Genomic DNA, 24,108 nt, shown 5'->3' with positions numbered 1-24,108 from the left:
GGTGGGATTGGGAGATCAATCTGAGTGCTCTTGTGTGTGTGCTATTGGAGGGGGGAAAGACTAATGCCCCCTTGGAATAGATTCCACCGGCCAGAGCAGGTGAAATCAAGGAAGAAATCCTCTAAATCTGAACCGGGTTTTTGGGAATAGCTGGTTGGCTAGAGGATTTGACCAACTGTACGATTGGTTAGAGAAGCGAAGTCCTCTTTTTTCTATAGAGGTGGCACCTAGTACATCCATTTGGCATGATGCGACTCTGAGGGTAGATAAGAAAACTCGCTTGACTAGTCACCGGCCGGCCGGCCAGCTTAAACAACTCAACAAACAGCTGCTGGCCAATTCACAAGTAAGCATGCATCATCAAAGTTGGCATCATCAATAAACAAGAACATGTAGATAAATTTTTATCTTCAGTTGCCATGCTAGCTTGGATCCAACATAGCGTACACACTGTTCAAGTCTTTGGCCTGCCGCCTGCCGGTTGGGGTTTAAAGCAAACTTGATCATTATATAGATGGTGTTCTGTGGGATGAGGACCAGGGTATCACGAAATATCATTTTGTTCAATTGTCCGCCATTTTTACGCCTGTAGATGACGGGGTTTAGGTGTTTTAGACCTGGATCTTTTTCGGTTTTACACCTGGAATGTATGAATGTGGTTCTTCTTGCAAAGCGGTTGTGTAAATTGGAATCAGATAATGAAGGTTGTTGATTGATTCTTACATGTTATATTGATAAGAACAATGTGAGTGATTAGTCACGGCCGGCCGGCTTAGACAACGTACTTGGTCCGTTTCGTTTTAGTCTGCATATAAGATTTGGTCAAATTCAAACTTTGTAAAGATTGACTAACTCTGTAAAGTTTGACCAACTTTGTAGGAAAAAATATTAACATATACAATACTAAAGCTATATAGTATGAAAATTAATTTCATGATGCATCTAACAATATTGATTTTATATTATGAATCTTGATATTTTTTCTATAAACTTAGTCAAACCTAACAAAGTTTGACTTTGACCAAATCTTATATGCAGACTGAAAAGAAACGGAGGGAGTAATACACATCCTCTGACTGGCCCACCAATCATAGGTCTATGCGTTTATATACTTAAGAGTTTCTAGCTATCATTCAGCTATCTTTTTTTGACGGGAGAAGCTATAATTCAGCTCTCAGTGTGACGGTGTCTCTAATTGTATATGTATATGCGAACGAGAGTAGGAAGGCTTTGCCATCTTTGACTGACATCGTTAAACAAACTTGGGGACCTATGTCCTAAAAGGGCTGCTACTCTGCGGTGCAGATCAGAGCACTGTGGTTAGGTGGGCCTTTTTTCAGCCAAGTTAGTCTCATCCCCACAATCGTTAGGCAAGAACAGCCGCGTCAGTGGAAAACTCTTCCGAAAAAACAGTTTGGCAGGCGGGTTCATGTGGTCGCAGCCCTCCGTGGCGGCGGCCGATGGCCGCGAGGGACGACTTCCACGGCGACAGTGTCGGGGTCCGACCGACGGCTCTAACTGCTCGATCGGGAGGACAAGGGTGTCAGACATTGTCATTATGCCGATACAGGTGAGGCAAATCGGTGTTCGGCTGTTCGGTGAAGCCCATCGTCCAATGGAATTTGAAGGAGGTAATAATTCTTCAGTTTGAGGTGATGCTGGGTTCTGAAAGTGAACAGCTGCAGCTTCTGACAATCACATGGCCTGCCAATACAGTCAGGGAAGGAAGAAACAAAGCATTCTATGTGCCGTTTACGTCTCTAGGTAAACACTAGGACATATGCCCGTGCAGTGGCGGATCCAGGACCCAGGCCGGGGGAGCCTGGACCTGGGGCGTGAGGATGAACCACTTCATCTACTGTAGAATACTGCACACTGTAGCGAGACTGCAGTGACACTGTAGAGGCCACTGTAGCAGCCTGGGCCCTGGGCGTGGCCCAATCCTGGGTCCGCCCCTGTGCCCGTGCGTTGCAACGGGAAGGATAAATTGGCTTGCATCTGCAAGCAAAACACCTCGTGCTTTGGTACAAAGAAAACGCCAATCGCCCAATCCTTCAAAATGCCCACCAACGCATAACTTGCAAACAGGTATCTCAACCTCTGAAGTTTTGCAATGTTGTTTGGTAAATACGACAGTGCACTGTTCACAGCATCCAGGACTTCTAAGTTTTACAACTTTCCTATGTCTTCAGGTAGACTTTCAATATTAGTATATCTAAGGCCCAAATACCGTAGATTGAACAAGTTGAATACCTCAGTCGGCAGCATCTTGAAACGGGTACCTTGCAGATCCAGTGTTAAGAGCAGGTTCGAAGATTCTAGGATAGGCCTCAGCAAATCATTATTGATATATCTGTTAAAAACATGGATTGCACGGACATGTGTAGCATCAGACTCAATCAGTCGTTGAAGGTTTCCACTCTGGATTGATATTCGACGTGTGTGCTCAATAGAGAATGCACCAGAGCCATCATAAACTTTACCAAAACATTCTTCACCAGCTTTATTGAGGGCAACAAGTCGTATGATATCATGCACCTGGCAACATTTTAACCGCCCAGTATGATTCCTCTTGACCACCTGTAGTAGGCTTCGGCTCACAAGTTCAGTCAAGTACCCCTCTGCCACTTCCTCCAATGTTTTGTTCTCCTTTTCATTGATGAATCCAGCAGTAATCCAATGCCTCATTATTGTCCTCCTCTTGATGGGGAATAATGCACAATGTAAGAAACAATTCTTCAAATCATATGTAAGGTCCTCCAAACTGACCTTTAGAATTGTCTCAACGCGAGCATCACATTTTTTTACCAACTGGAGCTCTAACTCATCATATACTTTTTTCCATTCTACAGATGTTTGACTTTTTTCGGATAGTAGGCTGCCTATGCATACAATAGCAATAGGCAAACCTTCACACTTCTTCACAAATTTCCAAGCTAAGTTCTGTAACTCGAGTGGACACTTTTTGTCAGGATCATTCCAAAAGGCTGATTTGTAGAATAACTCCCAAGAGTTCGATTTGTCAAGTGGTTCCAAATGAACTGAAGACATATTAGTTGCCAATAATGATACTTCATGCTTTCTTGATGTGATAACAAATTGTCCACTAGATGGAAAGACAGTCCATATCTCCAACCAAACATTAGTAGTCCAAACATCATCTAGAACTAAGATGTATCTTTTACCTTGGAGGTACTCGTAGATGGTCTCAGCCAGGATTCTAATCTCCATTTTAGGTGCATCAATTGGCATGCCAAATTCTCTAGCAATCCTCTTCAGCAAGTCTTTTCAGTTTTAGAAAAAACAAAAGAAATTGAAGGAAATGTCAAAAAAATAAATTAAAATAAGTTTCCCATGTGATATGTGGTGTAGTTGTTGGGAAAATTTACAAATATGAATTTCGACTTTATTTACAAAATCTCTCTGGAATTTGTAAAATGGGCATAACTTTTGCATACGAACTCGAATTAAAAAGTTTTTTATATGAAAAATCATCTACTCGAAAAGTTACATCCGATGGAGACTGCCTACAGCCTGTTTGCAAATTTGTAGATTCCTCAAATTCCAAAAGGAAAAAAGTTATGCTTAAATTTCAGTTTTTTTAAATTTTCATTAAATCTGGTCAAACTATGGTCAAACTACTTATTCAAGAAGTATTAGTGTTACTAAATAATTATTCAAGAATATTAGTGTTATTAAATAATTATTTCACCTTTTTTGAATTTTGGTCAAATCTGGTCAAACTATGGTAAAACTGTGGTCAAACAATGGTCAAACTACTTATTCAAGAAATATTCGTGTTACTAAAAAATTATTGCTTTTTAGAACAATAGTTTTAAACTCAAACAGTGAAATGTGTGACTTCATGCTCAAGCTAAATTCCTGAGGGTTAATAGGATTGACATCTTACTATTGTCAGGAAAACAACAAGTGCAGACTTGGAAACGAGGAAGAATAGAACCCGGAAGTTAAGCGTGCTCAGGCTGGAGTAGTGAGAGGATGGGTGACCGTTCGGGAAGTTAGATGATTTGAAATGATGAGGGGTGATTAGAGATTAAACTGAGCAGTGATGAGGGGTGATTAGAGATTAGAGGTTAAAATAATTCAGAAATTTGAAAATAAAAAAAATTCAAAAAAAATTCAGAAAAAAAATCAGAAAATTTCCTTTAGTACCGGTTGGTGTTACCAACCGGGACTAAAGGTGGACCGGTCCAGAACCGGGACTAAAGGCCCTTTTTCTACCAGTGTTTTCTCGTCTCGTATTTCACTGTCAGCCCACATTACCCAAAAAATAAGGATTATGCACACGATATCGATTTTCAAAAGTGTCTTGCAACATGCACACACGTCCTCCTTCTATCTTTTTTTCATGCACAATTCCTTCCATCCTAGCATCCCATAATAATCCTCATATCGATCTTCCCATTAATAGCCCGTAATTCCTTTTTACAATGCATGTAGACGTCATGCATTTCATTCCTTTTAATCATCCAATTCCTTCCACCCTTTCATGTATGTCAATATCCTTGCATCCCATAATAATCTTCAAAATCCATCCTTCCTTTCATAGCCCACAATTCCTTTTTTTTACTACAATGCACGTATGCAACGTCATGTGCCTCATTTCCTTTTAATCATCCGTTCTGACTGTCTAATCCCACACCTCATCCTGGGCTTGTTAATTTTCTACATATTGACGTATATAAATTGGTGTGTTCTGATATACTATAGCGAGGTGGGACTATTGATCCAGGAAAGAACATTCTTTAACACAAGGAAAAGATAGCTCGCTGGTTTCGTTCTTAGAAAGGAAGAAGAGGTCGTGAGTTCGAAACCCTGCTGGGCGCAATAATTTTTGCCGGCTTATCAAAGCCCACTCTCCTGTTGCCGGGCTGCCACTTCAGCTCGGCCCGAGGCCCACGACAGGAGACATTAGAAACAGAACAATCTAAAAAGGTGGGCTTTAGCTAAAAAAAAACCTAAAACGTGGGCCTCGCAACAAAATTTCTCCGTGATATAGAAATATTCTAATCGTTTTATTATCTTGGACTCTTGCCGTGGTGGTAAGGCATGTGTTTTCACCTGTTCTGGTCGTGGGTTCGATTGCCCGACCTTTTCTTTTTCTGCCGGAACGAAACGTTTTATCTGTTCGCCACATATATAAAAAAAGTACTCCACGCGGCCCATGTTGGTAATACACAAAAAAAGGCCCACTTAGGCACAGGTAGGCGTCAAGCGAGGGCAAGGGAGGTGCACGTACCAAACGGTTTTAGTACCACCTCGAGTATATATTTTAAATTCAAACTGAAAGCGTATTGTGACGGTGAACCCTCGGAGTTAATCCGTGCTTTATTATTAAGGGAAAAACTAGCAAAACATGCCCGTGCGTTGCAACGGAAGAAAAATAATATCACATATCCCTGACGAGCAAGTCCTAAGGCCTCAAGAATGTGCACCTCCCTATTTCAGCACCACCGCATTTTAAAAGTAATAGCTGCTCAGATGCTAACTGGTTAATTCTTTTTTTGTGGTTAACGGTTTAATTCCTTTAAAAATTATAATAGTATTTTTATTCCTTTGAATAGTGAGGCTTATCTTTCAAGATGCTTGGATTGGATGGTGAACTTCGACATTACATCAACATTCAATTGTTTTCAGTGTGGTACACAAATTATTATTTTTGGAATGGTAAATAAATATCATAAGATTGTTTCTAGTCTATAAAAAAACTATCAAACTACTGGATGAGATGAATTGCTGAAAAATCTAGAACTATTCGACTGAAGCTACCAGAATTGATTCATGAAGTTGGCAAAAGGGAATAAAATCTTCCAGTAGGTCGGTTCACATGAAATCAATCCACATATTTGGCATGTTGTGGACGGTTTACCTCTGTTAACTAAGAAAATTATATTACCAAAAATAGTTGATTTCATTCATCAAGGAAAAGCAAAACAAAATCAACCAAAAGGATCGCCATCCCTTCATCTGTCCTCTTATTATTCCCTCTCCCGGCCTTATGCCGATAAACATTACCTTTGCGGCCGGTGGAACACACAAGCACGCACGTACAATACACCAAAATCGTTCCTTTAATACCTCCCTGAAATCCAGTTGATTTAATTTAAATACCCAACCCTCTTTCCTTTATAATTTTTTTCTTGACAGGATCTTTCCTTATACTCCTCGAACGGAAGCCTCTTAATTTATTCTAGCGCTTTCCTTGTTATCTCCTATCTCAATTTCCTTCTCCAATCCTTTGCCTCGGTGTGGATTGGTTTCCTTATTATCCCCCGTCTCAATTCCTTTTCCTTCCTTATTATTTCCCTTGCCGCACAAATTTCTTTCTCAAATTTGCTTCGGCATGGAAGGCTTTCCTTATCAGTATTCCCCATCTCAAATCCTTTTCTTTCCTTATTATTTATCTTGCTGCACGTTGCAACGTCGGCTGAAATCCTATATAAAGTGGCGAGGTGGGATTAATCAAAACATTCGGCTAGCTCAGTTGGTAGCGGATTAATTACAGGACAGGGAGGTTGCGAGTTTGAATTCCTGCAGTGGCAAATATATTTTATAACAGCCTTTTACCCCTTTCATAATCTGATCGCATAGAATATAGTACTCATGTTGTAATTAATCGATGAGGTAAATCTTTTGTCACCGTTTCGGAAAAAAATTACTCATGTTGTATGACGGCGTATCACAGAATAGACCAAGCACGGCCCTTGAATTCATACTCTTCTTTTTCTAGAAAAACATATCGATATCTCTCCTATTGTATAGGAGAAATAACAAATAGCCAGTTTAATTTGTAAGAACTTTAAAATACGGATCATATTCTAGTGTGGCAATCAGCGGCAACAGCATGCACGCGCACCACACACACGCGAGCCAGGCATGCATGTACGTAGCGGCAGGCAAACACACACAGGCAAGGAGTGCTGGTCATCCGGCGCTATATTTTTAATGAGTAAACTAACATGAAAAGGCTGATTAGAAGTCCACTTGGCCCTATGTATTGTGCAGCTTGACGTGTTGGTCTTTTTGGATCGGAAGAGTGCTAGACTGGCCGTGGATGAGGCCCAAAAGAGCGTAGGGCAGGCCTAATACACATCATATACGACAGGGAATAAACAGAGGAAGCTTTTGTTTACGTGCGGACTTCAAATTAGTACCACCTCGTTTATATTACGAGTTTATCTATACAAATTGTAAAAGCGTATTATGATATGAGAAGAAAGCGTATTGTGACGGTGAATCCACAGAGTCAATCCGTTCTTTATTATTAGGGATAGACTAGCAAAAGGGCCCGTGCGTTGCACCGGGTAGAAAAAAAAATGTAAGCACTCGTCCTGCTTAAAACCACTATGTTGGCCTTTTTCCATGGTATTAATGTAGAATGGAACATAAGTTGGTGAAGAAGTTATCCAAAAAGTACGTCCTTTTATCAAGAAGTATGATGCAATGAAAGTTATTCATTATCCAGAAGTATGATGCAACAAAAGCTAAGAATTAGATGGTTGATAACTCCCATGTCGCCAAGCAGCATACATGACCATGGATGTGATTGAGAACATTAAAAGTTAAGAAAACTACCTTTCTGCAGAATAATAAGCCATTGCCATCACGGTAGTCTAGTTACGATTTTTATTGAAACTGAAGCAATAATTGAATAGAGCAAATAAAGAGCAAGAACCATGCAAAGCTTATCACTTGACTATATTATTATTTCTTTAACCAACAAACAGTATGATGACTACTATGTAATCACTTTCTGCACATTTTTGGGTTATCTCTAACAGCGGACTATGTAAAAGTACTTCCTTTGTGCAAGACGGAGCTGCAGCTGGGTTGCACTTCCAAGTTTCACCACATTCAAGCTTGCATAATCTCCATTTGCAATCATATAGTATATCATCCATAGAACCATTGAAGTTTTCCACTTTTCTTCATTACGAGACTCAGTATAGTTTATCATATTGTTTGTTATGCCTTCGAATCCCATGACAAAACATTTTCTCACATCCTTTCATGTTTACCCAAATACATTCGGCCAGAACCTAGGAAATGATATTAATAATCTGATATACAATTCAAAACAGTGAAAAAACTATTCAACTGAAATAAATAAGTGTTAGCGCACGCTGTCTTTTTTAACATGTCGTCTCTACTAAGCTTGGTTGTAAGGTAATAGCTCGAGGAAAAACTGAATCAGTAAGCCATATTTAGATTTGGCACATCTAGCACAAAAACTATGAATACTGTCAGAATATCTATCAACATCCAGACCAAACAGCATCGGATGGCGAGGACCATTTGTTCAAAAAGTCCAAGGGAGAAGGAATCGGGGAATTAAATAGGACTAATAGGCAGCATGTTAAATAGAGTTCCCATGTAACATGTGATTTTTTGTATATATTCTGAGTGTTAAAATAAGCCCTACCAAATAGAGGGTTCAGAATTGTTTGTCTTAGATGACCATTGGAATTTCGTAAGGTTGGCTAATCAATATAGGTAGAATGCAACTGATGAAAATTCAACTTCATGTAGAATGCAACCAAACAACTTCGTGGACCCATTTGTTTTCATTTTCACTATTAATAAATAATATACACATGTATGTATTACATATTATTATGCAGATTCTTTTCCTTAGGAATACTGCAATGGTCTAGCATCTATAATCCCTAGAGAATTCCAATGGTCTGGCTTCTATATCTTATCAGCCAATTTCACATTTTGGTTCAAATACGATAAGCACTTCAAACTGCTTTTATCTTAATTGAAACAGTGTGCACTTATCTATTTTCTCCCTTTTGAAACTATTAATAAAGAGGTGTTCATGCTATTCATACATAAACTAAGGCTATAGAAGGCATAATTAGGTATGGCACAGATTATCCATGTGAGTAACTTTATTTTGAAATGAAATATACCTGATAATTTCCTTTGGAAAAATGGCTCCTTACCTCTTTCAACTGAGAGTGAGCAAGAAGTATTGTTGAAGCATTAGCACACAAAAGAGTTCAGCATAATCCTGCATGACAACCAACCAAACCGACCAACCTAAGTTATTGAAAAAAATAAGATCTTCTGATACGCAATTACACGCAAAAAGGTGATTGCAAAAACTGCAACATAGAACAGTTCCTTATTGACATCTCAACAGAGCAACCTCATACGGCCTATATCTATATTGCAAAAATACCCATCAATTAAACAACCTTATATATCTGTTCTATATTACAAAAACACCGTTGCTTCATTTCACAGTACAATAGTAGAGGAAAAAAAGGCTGCCAAACCCAAGAACTAAACCACGGCCTCCATTGGATGAAAGTAGAATTGTTTTTATCTAGGTGAAGTGCTGGGGCAGCCAAGTTGTACTGCCCCTAGCTCAAACATACTCGCTTTTGTACTATCGATGTAGCCTTGTAACTTAGCACATGCACCTGCCGGTCAGAAAAATATTCGCTAATATCAAGAACTGAATCCACAAACACTGGTTGAACCAACAATTGAGTCAGTGATGAAGTAGATTACAAAAAGAAAAAAAGAGGATAACATGTATAGCATTTTTGGAGCATGTGTTTAATGGTACAAACCTGTCTTTTTTTAGATTTATTCATATCCTCCCCAGCTAGCCGATAAACATCTAATGAACATTCAAGACGGTTGTGGATGGCCCTGGGTACACGAGATGTGTAAGACCTAAAAAACAACAATACAAAGTATATTGTAAATCCCATCAGAATTTAATTCCACCCAAGAAAAATACAGCTCGTCGAGCTCGTGGCTGCCATGCTCGTGCGCTCTTGGTGGGGGGCATGGCCGATGAAGCGAGGGAACAAAGGGAACTGTGTACTCTAGAAAAAAAACATCCATGGTCAGTATATAAACAACAAATTAGTGAAGATGGCACATAATAATTTGGTCTTGAATGTTGATGATATGCATTATGTGAGATAGAACAATACAGCAGAAAAATAAAGGTGGATCAATGTCAAACCAGGTTAACTGATGTAGTAGTAGCACACAACAAAATATATGGCTGCACAAATTGGCAAGAGTTGTAGACAAAACTTCAAAACAAATGGGCCTAGTGCTGACAGTCCAGGACTCCAGGGAAGTCAATGGTGCTAGTTTCAGACATCACATATTCATCTATGACCATTTGATTAATTTCACAATAAAGCCAGTAATGTTGACCACTAAATAATTTAAACAAACTTTACTAAAAAGGGACACACAAATAGCATGCTGTACATTGGGTATCTAGCATTCTGTACTTCAATTAGAGAAGGGGATGACAGACAAATAGTTAAATCGAGAAGGAAGAGGGGGAATGCATCGTCTCCAAGTGGTCTGCCAAGATTCTGGACTGGATTGGACCATAAGTCCATGAAGATTTTTCAGATCAATTGCTGAGTTGATGGAAATCTGAAGTTCAAATGCCATTGATATATGAGACGGAAAAGGGATTAGAGAGGATCTATAGCGTGATGACGTACACTTGGGCCTCACGACCATGGCCTCCAGCACGACGTGACGACGAACAGCAGGGGTGGCGCGGCCGCCCTCTTGCGTCCTCCCCTGACGATCCTGCGCCCTCGTCTTCCTCCTCCACCACGCCTTGGCCGGCCTGGCGCTTCGGATCGGTGGCAGGGGACTACTACGGCGACTGGGGATAGGAGAGGGTTGCCGGACCAGAGGGATGGGGGTGCGGCGGCGGAGGTAACCGTAGCTTTTGGGCGTCTCGCGTTCTTGTGCGGGGGAAGAAGGCCAGCCCAATCACCCATCTGCACGAGATCCACGGCGGCTCGGAGCTGGTGTCGCCTCAGGGACAGAGGATTGGCATGGCGGCAACGATCTAGTGGTGGCGGGCAGCGTTCATCTGGTGGAGGGCTGCGTAATTCGGGCGTCGGGCGTTGAGGCGATGCATGGAGGCCGGCGGCGGCGACGAGTGCGAGCGGCTTGGGGGCCGAGAGGCTAGAGCTGGAGCGATTGGATAACTGTTGTGTTGGGACAAAGGATCGTGGGTTGAATCTTCTCATATGCCAACTTAAAAAGGAGTCTCGGCCCATGTGGGGCAAAGCCCATAACGGATAGAAAAACGTAATTTGTCAAATCTATACCGATGGCAACATTAGTACCACCCCGTGTATATGTTTTAAATTTAAACTGAAAGCGTAAACACATGGGAAGAAGCGTATTGTGACGGTGAACCCACGGAGTCAATCCGTGCTTTATTATTAGAAATAGATTATTACTAGCACAAATGCCCGTGCGTTGCAACGGGAGGGAAAAATACACTTTGTAGCCTAATAAGCATGGTCTAAACCACGTGGCAACGTCGAGGAAGTCCAGCTGGGGAAGCCATGCCGGCATCGAAGGAGACAACACGGTAGAAACCCAAGTGGATAAGGTTAGCCTCAAGGCTGCGTACAGAGAATGCGTGGGGATTCGCTCGAAAAGAAAATGACCGATTGACATTGCTGGAGAGCGGCGTAGCAGATGGACGGTGTCAGTCGAGAATGACGGAGTTTACTCGGGCGGGAGAGGCATTTGAAAGAAAGTAATTTGTAAAGTGGGGAATGGGAGGAGAGATGTGTGCATGTGGGTCGACTCTAGCCAGAGCGTTCATGTTATATTCCCATGCATGCACGTCTAGTACTTGCACGACAAGATCTATGCTTGCATGCATGCACGCCACACCGTCCTCCAGGCTTGCACCAATGAAACTCCGCCATCTTCGTCCCAAGGCCAGCGGTGGCGGCCATGGAGACGGCCGACGAGTACAACCGGGCCAGGCCCGCGACAACCGTGCCCGGCAGCCGCAGCGAAACCGAGTTCGTCGCTGCCTAGGTGGTTGGGCAATTACTCATGGCCAACCAGGCGAAGCAGCAGAAGTCTTCTCAGCTCCCGTGCTGGTCACGGGAATGCCACTTTCGTCTACGTAGATTTCATGCGCCTCTTCTCTTTGATCGGTCTTATATGCATGTGTGATTGTTCCTCCACCCTCCTCCTCAGAGATGTTTTTCTATCCACATATGAAGCAGGTTTTCGCCAGCTTGTTTGATTCTCAACTGAAAAACGTATATAAGTTGTAGGGATTTAATGTAAAAAAAGCAGTGTGAGACTATTAATTACGAAAGGAATTTAATTTTTTTTCACACAAAGCTACTTTGAGCGGCCCATAACATATATTTAAATCCTGGCCCATGTGACTTGCCAAGCCAAAACCTTAAATCCTGGCCCATGTGACTTGCGGGATGCAATGTAAGGACGACGGATCGATCAAAAGCTTGATGTGTGAAATCGATCAACACTTTAGTACCACCTCGCGTATACGTTTTAAATTCAAACTAAAAGCGTAAATTCACGAGAAGAAACGTATTGTGACGGTGAACCCACGGAGTCAACCCGTGCTTTATTATTAAGCAAAAAGAGCCCGTGCGTTGCAACGGGAATAAAGTAAATTTCAAAATTCATGTGATATTGAGGAGTTTATCTGTCGTGGTGAAATATTGAGCTATATCTCTCAGTCCGTTAAATTCTTCATTGTCTTAATATGAATTCATATTTTATACTTGCCCACTTCAAAGATAAGATGGCCGGTTAGAAAATAAAGAGTTTACAATGATTGATACTCTTTTGTTAACATTCTCGTCAATAGTAGGAGCAAACCGAGTGCATCAACGCAGCCATGCTTCCCTTGACACCAACATCACAGCCTCAAGGAGGACCAGTATTGGAGCATGCAAAGCCGGGGGAGAGATGGTACGATAGAGGAGAGTAGCCACATGAACGTGGGGTATGGAATGACTATGGACATGGTCACATGCTTCTCTCTCCCTCTCTCTCCATAGCCGACGTGTGGAGCGAACAATACGTGGCCCCTCCTTCACCCAGTTCAAGCAAGATGCACCGTCATCATACTCTTTCAACTCTCAATCCCTCCCTCCCTCCTCTGTATTTCACACCAACGGCACTGGTAACATATAGAGTGGAAGAATATATTGACGGGAGAAACAAATCCTCATATGCGCTTAGCAACTTATTCTATTATGTTACCATTTCTCCTCCGTGTTGCCATCGCCAATGATGCTTATATTGTCCATCCATTCACGACTAACATGATCAATCTAAAGTGATGTGCTTGTGATCATACTATGGCATAACGCTCGTGCGTCGCTATAGAGTAAACACTGAACAATGGGTCCTCTTCCTCATGCGATGGTGAAGGGTGCCACCGTGCCAGCAGGTCTAGCATGGCCGACTTCTGCTAGGCAGCACATGCTTTGTCGAGCACCTTAAAATTGTGAGGGCCTCCTTGTTGATTTGCCGTATATAGTAAAACATGTCATTGATGCAACTGGGGCACCACCGATCCACCGGTCACCTCGGCAAAGGAAACATATTGTTGACTGGGAGCAAATAATAATAAGAAATATATAAATCAAAATAGCTACCTTTTTTACGCGATGAGAATTTTACTTACCTTTTTTGTGAAAAGAGAATTTTTCTTACCTTTGCTTTTCTAGGCAGGTCTATCAATTAATGCATGGCCGTTGTACGTTTTACATGAGTCAGTAGTATTGGATTTTTTTTTCTTGAATTTGCATGCAGGTTTACCATGCATGGCTGTTGTGCATGTTTGACAGTCCCTAGACGTTAATTTCCATCTCCTTCCTTGTGTGACAACATTCTAAGATTTTTGTTTCCATGTCTCTCCCATTGGCCCATATTATATTTCCACATCCTTCCTTCCTTTTTCCTCATATATGAGAATTTATGCCCTCTTTATAACTTTCCTTTCTGGACAATATCGAAATTGATTCCCTCTTTTATGACTTTTCTTTCTGTCCGTTGATTCTTCAGGAGGCTAATTGACATCAAATTATAAGCGTATATAAGTTGTTCTGATGCAGTATACGCAAGCGAGGTGGGACTATTTAATAAGTTAAGAAATAGTCTTTTCTATAAACAACAATGATGTAACTCAGATGGATTTGGGCTTTGTGTTAGTACCTCAGGTGGGGAGTTCGATCCACCACGCCAGCTCCTATTTTTGCCTCCTCAGATCGGACGGGTCTGATGGGCCGCGGCCCAGGCGCGCCGAGACCCAATGCAGCGACCAAGTGTATGTTCGTAAATAGATTTTTGGACCATTAGAAATTTAGTACCACCTCGAATAAGTTTTAAAATCAAAGTGAAAGCGTAAATCACGGGAAGAAAGCGCGTTGTGACGGTGAACCCACGGAGTCAATCCGTGCTTTATTATTATAGGGATAGATTATTATTATTATTATTATTATTATTATTATTATTATTAGGGAGAGAAATACGATGCAATTTTGATAAAGGGTAAACACATACATGAACAATGTAAAAAGAAACTGAATCCAATACATCACTTACAGCTTATTTAGTTGTACAGAACAGCCAACCCTTACCTGTAGCTATAGATAGGGCAGTAGCAAGTTTTCCAGTCACTGAATCCTTTCCCATAAGCTTTTCTTGGTTAGTTTAACAGTAACTCTATTGATGTGTCTAATCTTTGTAAGATCATCTTTGCAGATATAATTCTTCAAGGGATGTAAGATGCGTAACAATTACATCGATCGAATCAACATGCCTTAATGAAGTGCGGGCCTTGACAATAGAGAGATGACCGAAGTGAAGTGATGCCGCAACCTGAATTTATATTAGCAATGTGATAAGCTGGACAAATGGAGATCCTCATCATGTTGCTTTCCTTACATCGAATTGCATGCATGAGTGCAGTGCAGAAACTTCATTGCAATGGAGCCAAAGGCCGAACTGATGCCACACCATGAATTCGAAGTGTAGTGCACAACTTTTTCTTCTTTATTTTTAGTTGTCATGTCTTGTGTGTCTTGTATTATTGACAATAAGATTGTGTTGTGTGGGGAAAACGAGCAATACTGTAGCTGCATGGGGATGGAACAGAGTATTTGTGATTTCTATCCTAGTTCACTTGCTGTAACATGAAGGATCTGAAGAAAAAAAATTGGAAGGGTGTATGGAGACTATCTGTGGCTTATAAATCCTTGAATCTCTGCCAGCAACCTCCATGACAAGAGACTCTTTGGTCTCCATGAGTAGAGCAGAGTTTGGGCATGATTCAGTTTCAGTTGTAGCAGATGGTCTGTATGCTTATGGAAGAGCAGAGTTGGAGAGATGACAGTGGTATTATTGTTTTGAGGATGACAGTGGAGAGAGAAACAAATCTCTGCCGGCGCTTACATACAGATCCATTACTAGCTGGATGACAGTGTGTATATTGTTTTGCGGATTGAGACGATCAAGTGACTGATTTGGCATTCACCCACCCGTATGCAACCACGGATGGAAATGCATGCAGATGCAGAAGAGGACACAAGCTGAGCTACACACACAAGGTTTGTTCAGACACCTTGTTTCAGAGTTCAGACTTTCAAGCCCGATCATACATCAACAACACGAATTGGCCTTATTATTATTTTATGGAAACATATGTGCATGAATATCATAGTGATTGACTAGTGTCCCAAAAGTACTTGTTGGCCTGCACAGGTTGTCCGAGCCACTACATTATAATTCGTTCTAGTGATCAGGTAATGGGGCCAAGTGCCAACTGGAACCTTTTTAAAAAAAATTGAGGAATGCATTTGGTATCTTGTGAGAGTAGAAGATCAACTTTTTTTTTTTGAGATTTAAGTAGAAGACCAACTGATGGGCCATGTTCGTGATGGCCTCTTCCTGAGAGAACGTTCTAGTGAACAGGTAATTGGGCCAATTGCCAACTGGATTAATTTTAATTTTTTTTTGAGAAATGGATTTAGTATTTTGTGAGAGTAGAAGACCAACTCTTTTTTTGAGATTTGAGTAGATAATCAACTGATGGGCCACATTTCGAGATGGCCTATTCCTGAGCCGCCTAGGGGGGCGAACAAACTGGGCCTTGTCGGCAGGGCCCAATGCTGTCGTGCGAGCGAACGAGACCCACTTTGATTCACCCCCCGACATATTTGGTTGGGTTCTCCACATAACCCAAGGCTTGTACCTATGAACATTATCGTGAATCAATAAAGTGGCGAGATTTTCTCAAAAAAAAAAACCTTCGATTCACCCCCCTCCCCTGTGCGTCCGCGTCCGCCTCAAACCCCCAGTAGAACGACGCCTCCAACCCTAGTAGAACGACGCCCCACGTCGAGGAACGCCAGCGAGCAATGATCCGTTGCTGCGGCACCTCCCCCCTTGCTCACGGAGATCCTCCTCTGCCTCCCGCCACAGCCGTCCTCCCTCCCGCGTGCCTCCGCCGTCTGCAAGCATTGGCAAGACCTCCTCATCGACCCCGGATTCTTTCGGCGCTTCTGCACACACCACCGGTAGCCTCCCCTCCTCGGCGTTTTCAAGTGCCATGATCAGCTCAAGTTCACTCCTGTCCCGGCCGCTCCTGATCGCATCCCTCCAGATAGCCTTGACCTGTCAAACCGGCACTTGTGGGGCCGACTGCTGGGGTGCCGCCACGGCCACATCCTCGCCTTAAACCAGGCATGCACAGAGGTCCTCGTGTGTGACCCCATCATCGGCGGCCAGCACCATCTGTCGATTCCGCCCGAGTTCAAGTACGACTTTATCAATGGGACGGTGCTCTGCGCTGCGCGTGACCAGGGCCACGTGCATGGCAATTGCTACTCCACACCATTTAAGGTGGTTGCTTCTTATGCGCGGTAACAATGGTCGACCACTCGCCTCTGTTTATTCCTCCAAGACCGACACATGGGGCGGTCTCCTCAAACCAGAGGTTCCATATCGACATTGTTATGGCACTTGTATTAGCACCCTTGTTGGTAATGTCCTTTACTGGTCGTATCCATACACGAAGGAGGGTATACTTGGGTTTGATTTGGAACGACAGAACTTTCATATGCTCGAGGGGCCTCCTGGTATGTATTGTTCCCACAGCCATCAGATCATCCAGGCAGATGATGGCGCGGTTGGTCTCACCATGTTGTTTCACGATGATCAGAGCATTCAAATGTGGGAGAGGAAGGTCAATTGCCATGGTGTCGCCTCCTGGGTGCAGCGGAAGACCATTGAAATGCATAAAATTCTTGGGCTCCCTCGTCAGGGTTGAAGGAGAGAAGGCATCATTGAAATTTATACGAGGATATGTTGAGGATACAGACATGATATTGTTATATGTGAAAGGAAGTGTCTATGTGGTTCAGCTTAAGTCAATGCAATCTAGGAAGCTCTGTGAAGCCTCCAATACATGTTCTTACTATCATTCTTTCAGGTGTTTCTATGTGCCAGGTGATTATTCATCGCTGGTCCTCATATTGCAGGAGTAACCCAGTTATGTTATGTTTTATTCCTGGATGCTTGAATACCTTTGCTAGATATGTGATTAGCCATACAGTTTAGTATATGTTCTCATTTAATGTAGCTAGATAGACAAGTGTAAGTCATCACTACTTTTTTATAGGAATGTCATCACCACTTGATTGTTGCTTTGCTAGATTGAAAAGCTTATAGCCTCTTGTTCCTTGCATGTGCTGTCATTCAATGCGGTTATCTCCATTCTTTGGAAATAAGAAATCAAATATCAAATGTGAAATGGCTAACTCACACATACTCTTATTGATACTATGCGGAAATCATTTAATCCCTTGGTGATTGTGTTAGGTTACTTGGAAAGAAACAAAGCTGATGAATAACCCTATGAACAATATGTGCTGATATTGCATATTGGCTGACTGGCTGAGATGTAACTATTGGTTTGTTTGTTCATTAATATACCCTGATAGCAAGTCATGATTTTGACAGTTAATTTATTTGCTCTACACCACTAATATATGCTTGATAATAGTGGAAAGCATTGATACGCTTATACGCAGCTCAAATTGATGCATGCCTAGTCATATACAATATCTCATCCAGTTTAAATCTTGATGTGTGCAGGTGCGAGGGAGATCTAGTCGCTAACTGGCGCTGCTGATAGGTCTTCATCCTGCTGCTCAGCTTGGTCACATTAAATTGCATACGTGAATGCAGTGCAGGCCCTTGATGGTAGTGGAGCCAATCGAAGGGTCAAATCTGTGTTGTCATATATATGAGCCAAAGAATAGTGTACCTGCATGGAGACTAGAGACTTTATTTTCTATTTTTTTGGCTGTAATGAGCTTTTCTGAGGGAGAAAACAATGAATAGTGTACCTGCATGGAGACTAGAGACTTTATTGTGTCGAATATTGTGGACAACTGCTGCTGCTTCACGTAGTACGTGTTCGAGTTGTGTCGAATATTGTGTACAAGGTAGGTTACAGTTGTACTTGTAGTTGTATTGTGTTTACATAGGATATGTAGTCGTGTCCAAGTAGGACACTTGTATCGTAGACCTCTCATATATAGCGGGGATAGACACACGATGTAACCTATGCCAACATAATAGCACAGGCGCGCAAGGGGGAGCCGGCGGCGTGTGCCGGCACCCGGGTGGCCGGTGTGCGGTATTGTGACGGTGTCACGGGGAGGAGCGCCCGTAGTCAGGCCCCGGGGATGTAGCCATATTGGTGAACCTCGTTAACAAATCTCGGTGCCGTGCTTGTATGATTGCTTGGTCCTCGGATGATCAACGGTATGGCTCGAATTTATTCTAACAAGTGGTATCATGAGCAAGGTTACAAAGAGGTCGTTGCGTGTTGATCTAGAAGAAGTATCGAGTTCGAGATGCAGCCGGCTGCGGCGTGGTTCTCGACGAGATTGGAAAAGAGCAATCAGAGAAGTTTTCGGTGAGTCCGTACAGCAGCGGATCCGATCCAGTAGGCGGCGGCTAGGTCACGCGATAGGCGCAACAACGCTACAGGGGGTACCGGCCAGGCGACGTGGTCGTCCGAGAGCGGCCCAGGAAGCAGGCCGAGTAGCTGGCGAAGTTGAGTTGGAGGCGTGCGTGTGCGTAGCACAAGAGAGCCGCTGTGCAGGGCAAGATGTGTGTGCGGTGCAGAGCCGATTGAAGCAAACAGCAGATTTGTTATGAAAAAGAGAGAGGACCGAGTCCTCGTGTTTGACGCGGAGAGAGGCAGCATGAGATCGATTCGGCGGAAGGAAAAAAAATCCATTGATTGATATATGCATCCATCGGAGAGCAGGGGCATTGGAAAAGCAACAGTTTGCATCAAGTTGTGCGTGTGGCTCCAGGCAAATCAGCGACGCAGCAGTTCAGAGGATCAGGCTAAGCATCAAGGTGTACAGAACCTCCCGTGAGTAGTTCAATCAAATTTCCAATATAGTATTTTGCTACTTGCACACGAGAAGGGTATGGAGATCTTGGGCTTTGTTAACGTACACGGACTGCAGAACATCGCATCTGGTAGCAGCTTGGTTAATTTTTCGTAGGTCAGCCGTACAAAGAACTATGGCATCAACCGGTACCATGTTTGAGGTGGAGAAGTTTATTGAAACTGAAAACCTTGGGTTATGGCAAACAAGATGAAAAATTTGTTGGCACAATAGGGATGCTTGAGGGCATTGCAGGAAGTCATGCCAGCTAAGATGGAATTATGTGTGATGGATGGAAATTCGCGGAAGATGATCTGGGAGCCTCGAGCGTGTCATGCAGTCGGATAAGTTCGGCTGGGTCGGACTGAACAGGCTGACGGATCAACGTGAATCGGTTGGACAGAAGACGGTGGTAGGATTGGCGACGGCAACATAGGAGCGTGATGCTGATGGTGACCGACTTCTGGGCGTGGAAACACGTGGCGCATGCCCGAGGCTTGTGTGGCTTCGACAAGACTATGGCGTGGGGTTGATTCAAGATGGCGTACGCATGTGAGCTTGAAGTCGACGGGACGCGAGGGTGGACTGATCATCTACCATGGAGTCATGTTGAAGGTGGAGCTGGATTGAGGGGCTATGGTGTAAGGATCCAGAGAATCGAAGCCTATTCAGCGGGAAAAAAGCGAGTGACATGCAGTTCGGACTGGAGCCCAGTGGTCTGATGGAAGCGTGAAACTCGTCATCGGTCGGTGATGATCGGTGGTACCCGGCAGTGGGGGTTGAGTGGTGTGGTTTCGCGACCCTTGAGACTCGACCAGGACAGCGGAGGCTCGACGCGGTAATAGCGGCGAGGCATGCGGTAAGCACGGGGGCATGGAAACGGGCCAGGGCTCTGGCGGTCATACATGCGGTGAGACAACTGCGAATTTGAATCGGGATGACTACAAGCAATGGTGAAATTCCTTCAAGTTTCAGACAGGCGGTCAAGAAAGGAGCGGTGATGTTGAGTTCAGGTAACTCTTATGTGTGACACCCAATATGTGAGTTGTTCATTTTCACGCAGGTCAGTGATCAGTGTGTGATGGCTTTGGACTGATACTCTGGAAGTTGGGAGCACAAACTAGAGTAACCACTAGTAGAAAAACAGGGCTTTGGTCCAGGTCGGGTCATCCCGTTAGTCCCGGTTCAGTCCAGAACCGGGACCAATGGGGGCATTGGTCCCGTTTCGTGAGCCCAGGGGGCCGGCCGGGCCACGTGGGCCATTGGTCCGGTTCATCTGGACCTTTTGGTCCCGGTTGGTGGGATGAACCGGGACCAATGAGCCTCGCTCCTGGCCCACCACCATTGGTCCCGGTTGGTGGCTTGAACCGGGACTAAAGGCTCCCCTTTAGTCCCGGCTCATGTCACCAACCGGGACCAATGAGGTGCCTATATACCCCTCGCTCGCGAGCAGAGCACCCCAGTGCTCTGTTTTTCTCTGGCCGAGGGGGAGAGGGCTTGGTGGTGCTCTAGCTCACCTCCTATGCACACAAGGTGTTCGATGGAATGCCCGAGCCACACTACTTAAGCTTTCTCCTCTCCAAGCTCGACCTCCAAGCTCCATTTTTCATAATATTTGTCTAGGTTTAGCGGTCCATCACGCCCCGTCCCCGTCTTCACCGCGGTCGATCACCCGCGCTGAGCTCATCGCCGGCACCACCATGGTGAGCCTCTTGTTCTCATCTTCTTTCTGAAAGGAAAAATATTCTTACTTGTATGTTTACATAGATACTTGTATTATTTTCTTACTTTTATTATTGCATCTTATATAGTGCGATGGTTTTGGTATCCGCCCCCGTCGGCCCTCGTCCTGTCTATGATTCGGATGTGGTATATATATTATCTTTGTAACTATTGGTTCATTTATTGTTTATGAAAATTATGCCGACCAACGTGACATAGATTTTATTTATGTAGGATGTATGTGAATCGGAAATGCCAACCGACCCTATTGTCGAGAGGTTAAATTTAGTTGAAGAAGAAAACAATTTGTTGAAGGAAAAAATAAAAAAAAATTGAGGAGGAGAAGATGATATTGGAGTTGCATGTTGCGGATGTCGTCGATGATCACAAGATCAAGATGGATGCAATGCGCTTGAAGATTAGAAAGATTAGAAAATATGCCATTCATACCGAGGCTTGGTATCATTATGCCGTTAGATCAATTGTTACTTTGGTTGCGATTATGATCGCATTTGTTTTCGCATTGAAACGTTTTACATAGTTTCAATGTATGGTTTATTTAATTAGATGCTCTGGAGAGCTATATGTTATTAGATGAGAACTATGTATGCACTTTGGTATTAATGTGATGATGAACTTCTATTAATTTGGACACTTAATTATATATAATGCACGCAGATGAACCGACAATGGATGTAATGCGATGATGTGCCCGATGATGATGATCTCCGCCGGGTCATTGTCGATGCAAGGACACAATGCGAAAGTCAAAAGGAAAAGCTGAAGTTCGATCGCATGTTAGAGGATCACAAAAAGGGTTATACCCCAATTGCGAAGATGGCAACACAAAACTCGGTACCGTACTGGAATTGCTGCAGTGGAAGGCAGAGAATGCTGTGGCTGACAAAGGATTTGAGAAGCTACTGAAAATATTGAAGAAGAAGCTTCCAAAGGATAACGAATTGCCCGACAGTACATACGCAACAAAGAAGGTCGTATGCCCTCTAGGATTGGAGGTGGAGAAGATACATGCATGCCCTAATGACTGCATCCTCTACCGCGGTGCATACAAGGATCTGAACGCATGCCCGGTATACGGTGCATTGCGGTATAAGATCAGCCGAGATGACCCTGGTGATGTTGACGGCGAGCCCCCCAGGAAGAGGGTTCCTGCGAAGGTGATGTGGTATGCTCCTATAATACCACGGTTGAAACGTCTGTTCAGAAACGAAGAGCATGCCAAGTTGATGCGATGGCACGGTGAGAACCGAAAGAAAGATGGGAAGTTGAGAGCACCCGCTGACGGGTTGCAGTGGAGAAAAATCGAGAGAAAGTACTGGGATGAGTTTGCAAAGGACCCAAGAAATGTATGGTTTGCTTTAAGCGCGGATGGCATTAATCCTTTCAGGGAGCAGAGCAGCAATCACAGCACCTGGCCCGTGACTCTATGTATGTATAACCTTCCTCCTTGGATCTGCATGAAGCGGAAGTTCATTATGATGCCAGTTCTCATCCAAGGCCCTAAGCAACCCGGCAACGAAATTGATGTGTACCTAAGGCCATTAGTTGAAGAACTTTTACAACTGTGGAATGGAAACGGTGTACGTACGTGGGATGAGCACAGACAGGAGGAATTTAACCTTAAGGCGTTGATGTTCGTGACCATCAACGATTGGCCCACTCTCAGTAACCTTTCAGGACAGAAAAACAAAGGATACCACGCATGCACGCATTGTTTAGATGAAACTAAAAGTATATACCTGGACAAATGCAGGAAAAATGTGTACCTGGGCCATCGTCGATTTCTTCCGACCAACCATCAATGTCGAAAGAAAGGCAAGCATTTCAAAGGCGAGGCAGATCACCGGAAGAAGCCCGCCATGCGCACCGGTGATCACGTGCTTGCTATGGTCAATGATTTACACTACGTAATCTTTGAAAAGGGTCCTGGTGGACTAGCTGTTCCGAATGACGCTGAGGGACACGCACCCATGTGGAATAAGAAATCTATATTTTTGGACCTACCCTACTGGAAAGACCTAGAGGTCCGCTCCTCAATCGACGTGATGCACGTGACGGAGAACCTTTGTGTGAACCTGCTAGGCTTCTTGGGTGTGTATGGGAAGACAAAAGATACACCTGAGGCACGGGAGGACCTGCAACGTTTGCACGAAAAAGACGGCATGCCTCCGAAGCAGTATAAAGGTCCTGCCAGCTACGCTCTTACGAAAGAAGAGAAAGAAATCTTCTTTGAATGCCTGCTCAGTATAAAGGTCACGACTGGCTTCTCGTCGAATATAAAGGGAATAATAAATATGCCAGAGAAAAAGTTTCAGAACTTAAAGTCTCATGACTGCCACGTGATTATGACGCAACTGCTTCCGGTTGCATTGATGGGGCTTCTACCGGAAAACGTCCGATTAGCCATTGTGAAGCTATGTGCATTACTCAATGCAATCTCTCAGAAGGTGATCGATCCAGAAATCATACCAAGGCTAAGGAGTGATGTGGCGCAATGTCTTGTTAGTTTCGAGCTGGTGTTCCCACCATCCTTCTTCAATATCATGACGCACGTCCTAGTTCATCTAGTCGACGAGATTGTCATCCTGGGGCCCGTATTTCTACACAATATGTTCCCCTTGAGAGATTCATGGGAGTCCTAAAGAAATATGTCCGTAACCGTGCTAGGCCAGAAGGAAGCATCTCCATGGGCCATCAAACAGAGGATGTTATCGGGTTTTGTGTTGACTTCATTCCTGGCCTTAAGAAGATATGTCTCCCTAAATCGCGGTATGAGGGGGACTGACTGGAAAAGGCACTCTTGGAAGTGACTCAATAATATGCATGGACGGATATTCTTGGTCTCAAGCACACTACACAGTTCTACAGAACTCTACCTTGGTGACCCCGTATGTCGATGAACACAAAAACAGTCTGCGCTCCAAACACCCGGAGCAGTGCGACGACTGGATTACATGTGAACACATCAGGACTTTCAGAAGTTGGTTGGAAACACGTCTCAGAGGTGACAACACTGTTTGTGATGAGTTGTACTTGTTGTCCAGGGGACCATCTTTGACTGTATTGACTAACAAAG

The 24,108-nt window shown here is 43.5% G+C and overlaps 1 pseudogene; it reads right to left on the bottom strand.

Annotated features, from left to right (window-relative positions):
* Positions 1–1,851: 1,851 nt before the first annotated feature.
* The window catches only part of LOC123153973 (disease resistance protein RPM1-like), a 36,477-nt pseudogene continuing 14,220 nt past the window's right edge, over positions 1,852–24,108 (bottom strand).

This window comes from Triticum aestivum, chromosome 7A (genome assembly GCF_018294505.1).
Source record: "Triticum aestivum cultivar Chinese Spring chromosome 7A, IWGSC CS RefSeq v2.1, whole genome shotgun sequence".
Taxonomy (NCBI): Eukaryota; Viridiplantae; Streptophyta; class Magnoliopsida; order Poales; family Poaceae; genus Triticum; species Triticum aestivum.
The sequence above is the reverse complement of the archived record's forward strand: the minus strand, read 5'-3'. Positions and strand labels throughout refer to the sequence as shown.